We start from the raw sequence: 7,817 nt of genomic DNA, 5'->3' as shown, positions 1-7,817 counted from the left end.
TGAATGTGTTTAAGGTATTTAGGCTCATCCCGAATGACTTAACTATCCCTAACCATGTGATATGCTTGGATAAGCATTCAAAGGTGATTTTCTTAATGAAAATAAGAAAGGGATGTTAAAAATGGGAAGATAAGGATATGAGAAGGAGGTTTAGATTCAAGGTTAAAGTTTTAACTTCATGACTTAAACACTTGATTTCCTTTTCTTAAAGGTTTAGGAATTTTAAAATCATTGTTGGTGCAATGATAGCGGTTGGAACATGCTTTGAGGGGGAGGTTCACCTTAAAGGTATGAATTGGATAAGATGAATGAACTTTGAGAAAAGATTTTTTTTTATGTGTGCCAAAGGGGGAGAGTTAGTCTAACTTAAACATATTGTCAAACATCAAAAAGGGGGAGATTGTTGGTGCAATCAACCTCAGGTCAATGTTGACCAAGTTGGCCAAGCTCGGTTTGACTCGAGTTGGATTTTGATGTTTGATCAATATGTTGATAAGATGTCAAGTAAGTCTAGGTTGACTGAATACTTGATGGTGAGAAGTCCAAGTGGGTCATGGAGGACCAGACACTTGGCACGAGATGGAAAGTCCAATATGGAAGTTGGCAAGAGGAAAGTCCAAGTGGGTCAAGGTTGACCGAACACTTGGTGAGCGAAAGTCCTTACAAGGTAAGGCAAATGGAGGAAAGTCCTTGCGGGTGAGAAGACCGGACGTAAGGCAAAAGGGAAGTCCGAGAGGGTCGAAGAGGCGAGCTCTTGGCACGGGAAAGTCCTTACAAGGGTAAGGCAAATGGAGGAAAGTCCTTGCGGGTGAGAAGACCGGACGTAAGGCAAAAGGGAAGTCCAAGAGGGTCGAGGAGCGAGCTCTTGGCACGGGAAAAGTCCTTACAAGGGTAAGGCAAATGGAGGAAAGTCCTTGCGGGTAAGAAGACCGGACGTGAGGCAAAAGGGAAGTCCAAGAGGCGAGCTCTTGGCATGAGAAAGTCCTTACAGGGTAAGGCAAATGAAGATCAAGAAGGTCGACGACCAAACTCTTGATCAAGCGAGGAAGTCCAAGAGGCGAGCTCTTGGCATGAGAAAGTCCTTATAGGGTAAGGCAAATGAAGATCAAGAAGGTCGACGACCAAACTCTTGATCAAGCGAGGAAAAGAACTCGGTAAGACTTCATTTCAGCCACTTAATCCTGGTGTCAGTCAACTGGTTTTAAAATCCAGTTGACTGATTTTACACTTCAGTCGACTGGGTTTATACTTCAGTCGACTGAGGTTTATACTTCAGTCGACTGAGGAGCGAACAGAAGGTAAAATGACTCAACTGGATCTTCACATCAGTCGACTGAAATAAAACCAGTCGACTGATGGGAAAAACCAGTCGACTGAAATTTGAATTCCGACAAAAATCAGACGTGACTTCAGCAGTTCAGTGGTCGTTTTCTGGGTTTGACTAAATCAGTCGACTGGCATGGTAAAACCAGTCGACTGATGACATAAAAACTGAACCTGTTTAAATGGTGAAGAGCTACTCGTGGAGGAAAAACTCAACACTGTTTATGCTCCAAGTGCTTGTGCTCTAGTGATCAAGAAACCTGCTGGTGTTCATCTACAAAGCTTGGAGCAACCTCTTGAAGAAGAAGAAGCATTCTCATCACTTTTGTGTAACATCTTTACTCTTCTTCTTCCTTGTATTGCTTGGTTGTTTGTATACAACTTGTAATCTGTTGTAAGAAGGTTTCTCCGCCTTCGAGGTTTGTCCGAGAAGGAGAAGATATAGTGGAAGAGTGAGCTGAGTGAAGATCCTTGGATTAGTCGCCTCAAGGAGGCGGATACCAAGTAAATCATTCGCGTTAGCATTGTTGAGTTGAGAGGGTGTGTAGCGAGGATTCTTCATCGACAAAAGTTCAAGTTTGTTCAAGTGAAGCTATTCAACCCCCCCCCCCCCCTTCTAGCTTACAAGGTCCTAACACATACAACACTGTAACTGAAATAAACAACACTATAATTTAACAATCTAATCACAACATATTAAGCATGAATCTTAAACAACATAACAAATTCAATATCAATACAATCTCAATCCAACAAATTAACAAATTCATGTATCTGAAACAATCAAATCACAATACAATTGAACCACAATGCAAATATCTAAATCAATGATAACATATCAAATATCTTAATACAATAATAGTGTATCAAATGTCTAAATACAATCAAACCTATGAAATATCTAGCCAATTAAAATATCCAATCCTACAAAAAATATAATCAGATAAGTTAGTATTAAATCAAGGATATGTATCAATTTTAAAAATGCATGTTCATGAGTGATACTTAAACAAAAAAAGAAAATTTACAAATGTTAACATACCTCTCATGCAGCTACTAATCAAGGTCCTGATGGTCGTAAGGGTCTTGAGTCTCCTGTGAGTCAAAGTCATGCAGCAACCGCGGCGTTTGACTCATGTCAGCCATGAATAGATCTCTTCTTCCTCCCACCGACCACATCGTAATAGATTTCATTTACCTGGTCGATGGAGAGAGCCTGCATTGATAACATGCATTTGTATAGTTCATTTTGGCTCTAATACTTGATGTTTTTCCTCCTCTCATTGCGTAACTATTGAGTATTAACACATTTTACGAATAGAAATTTATTTTGGATTATATTGCTTATTCCTACAGATATGGGGTTGAATCTAATGTTTTTAATATGTTTTTGTAGGATACTTAAAGATCCATGAAGTTGAATAAAGTTGAAGCACATTTTGATATATTTGGAAGACATTGGAAGTGCTTTAGAGGCCAACACGGTCGTGCCCCATCATCCAGACCAGTTTTGAAATCCAAGCTATGCCTCACAAGTCCAGGATGTGCCTCACCTTCCTAGGGTCGTGCCCCACCTCTCCAAGGCCGTGCCTCACAAGACACGGCCATGCCTCACCTTGCCAAGGCCGTGCCTCACCTTTATAGGGCCCAAACATGGTCATGTCTCCTATCTAGACAACTTTGCAGACTGAAAGTAAAATGAGCATAACTTTTAACTCAAATGGACCCATGGGTTATACCACCTACCAAAATGAAGATAGCTTCAAGATCTACAACTTGGTTTCAGGGTGTGCAAAAGGATTTCTTCTCTAGGCTATGCTAAAAGGCACGACGTGTCTCTTCTATAGAAGGCTTCCTACTCTGGGTCATGCCTATAAGGCACGGCTGTGTTTCTTCTATAGAAGGTTTCCTACTCTAGGTCGTGCCTACAAGGCACGGCCGTACCTCTTCCACAGAAGGATTCCTACTCTAGGTTGTGCCTCTTTTGCAGAATGACTCCTTCTCCAGGCTATGCCTTGAGACACGGTCGTGTCGCGGGACTATTTTTGGGGGTATAAAAGCTTCATTTTCTAAAGATGAAAGGATTCTTTCCTTTGGACCTGACCTAGCCGCCACCCACCTCTCTTCACTGCCATTTATCCATCGCCACCTCCATTCATCAACACCACCAGAAGGAAGTCAAGGGGATTCCCTTCTCTACCACATCATCTCACTCACCGCATCATCTATGGGGATTGCTTTGAAGTTGGGGATTCCTTCCTTCGCCGCACCTTCCATGGAGTTTCGTCGCTTCGCATCCACCTCCGACCAGGGACATAGGGAGAGTCATTAGATTTATTCTACTTCCCATTTCTGAGCATAGATTAGACTTTGCATGTTAAATATTTGTTTAAATTCTTTTTACAGTTTTGGATGTTGATTGTTATTAGCTTTCCCTTGTTTACTTGTTGATGCACTCATTTACTTTGTTGATGCACTTCTTTACTTTGTTGATGCAATTTATTCTTTGTACTTTCATATTAGTAATTTTAGTTATAATGCTTAGTATTTTTTTCATTATTTAGATTTAGAACTCAATACAACCCCCCTATCCAATCCAAATCCCCAATTGTCCAATAACCACTAGGATTACCATACACCGGCTACAATCGTTGGGAGACAACTCGAGTTACCTATACTACTTTAGTTAGGGGATTCAGTATTAATTAAGTTGATGTGCTCATTTTAGATGACACCACACAACGAACACACATCATGCATCTCACCTCCCTCTCTATCAGGCTGAGATACCTATGCAACTCTAGCACTCATTTTAGCCTATTTAAAAATAAATTTATATAAAATATAAAATTAAAAAATCTAATCATTTTTAACAGCTAAGTAAATTTAAAATTTAAAAACTTACGTCTAATGTCTACGATCGATAAATGTGTCATCCTTAGACTTGTGTGTTTTAGTAAAAATCTCCCAACAAGTAGAAGGTCACTGTAACTCATGCTATGAAGATCAAAAAATATAATTAAATTAAAATAAAATTATTAATAATTAAATAATTCTAATATAAATATGTTAATTATAAACTCACCAAGTCCATGGCATGCTCGACGATGGAACGAGATCCAGTTGTATGCTTTGTGGATTCGGTGCTAGAGCCAACCAGCTCAGTGTTTCTGTTGACTCTAGCTGTCTCTGAATTTGATTCCCATCTTTCTACAGCCCAGATAGCTTGCCATGCATCCCGCACATCAACTGGGATGAAAGATAGTTTTACGCCCTTTCATCTACATTTGTAAAGTAAATCCTTGTACAATTTGGCACATTATTCCATGTTTCTTTAAATGCCTCCTCGTGTCCTGGCTCTCAGGTATACTTTTTCTGCAAGAAAAGTTTAAAAATTAGTATAAATAAATAAAAATCTTGTTAATAAAAATGACTTATCAAAAACTCTTTAGAGTAAAAGTCTTGCATGCCCTCGTTGACATGCCTCTAAGTAATACCTGAAATATATACTCTCTCTCTAAATTACTAGATATGTATGTTGCAACTTGATGACCATCTGGAGTAAAATTGCATTATAACACATATAAATATTAGACATATGCTATAAAAAATTGTATGAATTGAAAAGTACTAATAACAACAATACTTAGCACCCCAACAACTCGCAAGATAGTCTGGTCATCAGGTGCTGCTGCCTGGTCTGACATATCTATATTTGTAAAATAATATTATAGCACATACACATTCAAAATAATAATAAAATTATTAATGAGATATATATGTAACAAAATAAATAATTTTAACTTATTCTAAATTAATTTACAATAATGCTAATATTCATTCATCGTTACAATCGAAATCATCAACATTAACATTTTCAAGATCCTCCTCACTAGACTCAATTAGTTCAACAAACTCCTCACTACTAGATATGTCTCCATCATCCATCCCCTGGTAAGATACATTAGCATCTACAAGTAAGATAAATTTTGATTGAATCTGGGAATCTACTAAATGTATCTCTACTTCTTCATTTTGAAATGCATCATAGTGTTGTGTCATGTTGGAGTTTGGTATTTCTATGGTCGAATAAACCTTCGTATGATAAAAAGCTAACCATTCACTAACTCTTCTTGCCTTCATTGGGCATTCAAGATAGAAAACCTGACTTGCTTAGACCGCAAAAATGAAAGGTTCAAACATGTTGAACCTTTTGTTTGCATTAACCCCAACTAAATTATAATTTGAGTGTATTTGGGTTTCTGGGAGTCGAATCATACTAAGAACATTTGAATAATACACACCTTTTTATGGGTAAGATAGGATATTCAATCTTAGTAATTTCTTCAAGTCTCCCGTAATAATCAAACTCTGAATTATTGTTGTTGATAGATTCTTTTACATAAATACTAGAATTAAAGGTTAGTTTTTGTGAATCCCGTTGTGCTACATAGAATTTGAAACCATTCACGTAGTAACTAGAATACACTTGTATTTTATGAAGGGGTCTAGATGCAAAATTGATTATCCTTCCATCTTCTACATTTGATATTCTACGATCGTTCACCTATAATAGTAAGTATGATATAAATTAGATCAAAATTTAATACTGATGTATGAAAATTTATTTATTCTTTAACTTACATAAATTTGAAACACAATGTAAATTCTGTCTCTAACTTTTCCTCGACTTCACTTGCACTGATTGATGGATTTTGATAATGGAATTGTTGTTCGTAAAGGATATAATGGATAAAAGGTAAATTTAACATAATTGGGATACCAAACATAAATAAAAGTAGTTGATTAGTTGATTATATCAATCAACTCACCTTATGTACACACTACAAGAAAAAAGCAAATACACAAGGCTAGAACAACAACGCTTTTTGTCAAAAGTGTTGTCTTTTTTTATTTAACAACGTTTGTAGCCAAAAACGTTATCTTTTAAAAATTAAAGACAACGTTTTTTCAGAAAGTGTTGTCTATTAGTAGTTTTTTGGGGTCAAAGACAACGCTTTTTCAAAAAGCATTGTCTATTAAAGATTTTTTTGGTTGGTCAAAGACAATGGTTGTTTAAAGCATATTGTCGTTGAGGAGATCTTATATCCAGGATCTTCTTATGTCCGCAGTCTGCTTCGAAGATTTCGCCCATCAAAAACCTTTCAGCTTCTTATGTCCATGGTATGCTTCGAAGTTATACCTCGATCCTCTTCCCCCTCTTGCACCTCTCCTTGCCTCTCTTCCGCTCTTGCTGCTCCGCCCAATTTATCCTCTCCGAATTCTGATCCCGACGCAGTATAAGACAGGGGTGACGCCAGTTTCGTCCTCGACGGGAGCAACGACGTGGGATTCCAACGAATTAGGGTTCCTCTCTTGCTCCGTCGCCGCATTGACCTCCCCCAACTTGTCGCCGTCGATCTTCGCTTCCGTCCTCAATGCCCTGGCCCCGCCGCTTCCGTTCGCCCTCCCATAGGGAACGACGTTGCTTCTCCTCTCCCCGCTCCTAATAGCCGTCACTCCCGCCGCGGCTTGGTGGCCCTCCGGTTGCTTCCCACCTGGTCGAACCCTGCCTGGCGTGGAGGACCTCGACGAGATCGGGCTTTTCAGCACCGGCGTTGTTTCCCGCAGTGGCATCCCTGTCCTCGATGGCTCCTTGCTCACGATCGACGTCATTTCGATGCCCGTGTTGCGGAGCCAGATCGACCGAATTGCCACCGCCGCGTCCTCCACCGTCGGCTTGCTGGCCCCCAGTAGTCGATCTTCTTTGTCTCCCCTTCCTCCTGCACAGTGATCGCAAGAACTATGTCATCCCCGTCGGCGCTACTGTAGGAGTCCCTCCCTCTTTGAGACAAAGACGTTAGCAGCCTGCGGTCGTCCGCGTTGGAGTTCCATGGCTTGCTCGTTGCCTGCTTGTGCTCGCCTTCGGACTTCTGCACGTCATCCCAATTGGAGGGCGTCGGCTTGGTGTGGGATCCCAAGGTTTTGTGTCGACGGAGTGGCTTGTTGCCATTTTGCAACTCGAAGTTGTTGGCGTTGGTGCCAAAGTTATGATCCTAAGTTGATTCATAGTGGTAGCTTCCCTTGCCGTCTACAGGCCTCATCTTCTCTAAAGTCTAAGCCAGTGTGATCAACCGATCATTCACTGCTCGATTTCTATGGAAGCTACTGAAATCTTGAGCACCCTTAAGATTTTCAACTTTTAGATTCTCTCCAACACCATAACATCCTTGAAGCACATCTGAGTAGTAATGGACTTTGTCAACTCTGTGCACTTTGATCTCTGCTTTTTATGCCTCACTCATCAGGTATGAGCAAAGAACTTCCAATGTAGATGCCTTTTGACTGCTCGAGCATTCTCTACAAGAAGAACAAAAAACCTTGTTGAAGATTCTCTAAGAAAGATTATTTCTTGCTCAATCAATCCAAACCTATGGTAGCTCAATTTTCGAAAGGGAGTAGAGTTTTTCTAATTTTGATAACAGTTGCAGCTC

General features: G+C 39.8%; 1 pseudogene; it reads right to left on the bottom strand.

Annotated features, from left to right (window-relative positions):
- Positions 1-6,591: 6,591 nt before the first annotated feature.
- Positions 6,592-7,427, bottom strand: LOC141833871 (uncharacterized; annotated as a pseudogene).
- Between the last annotated feature and the right edge of the window lie 390 nt (positions 7,428-7,817).

Source organism: Curcuma longa, chromosome 8 (genome assembly GCF_044706935.1).
Source record: "Curcuma longa cultivar G26 ecotype Majalengka, Jawa Barat chromosome 8, ITB_CL_G26_1.1, whole genome shotgun sequence".
Lineage (NCBI taxonomy): Eukaryota > Viridiplantae > Streptophyta > Magnoliopsida > Zingiberales > Zingiberaceae > Curcuma > Curcuma longa.
This window is presented reverse-complemented; position numbering and strand designations above follow the sequence as displayed.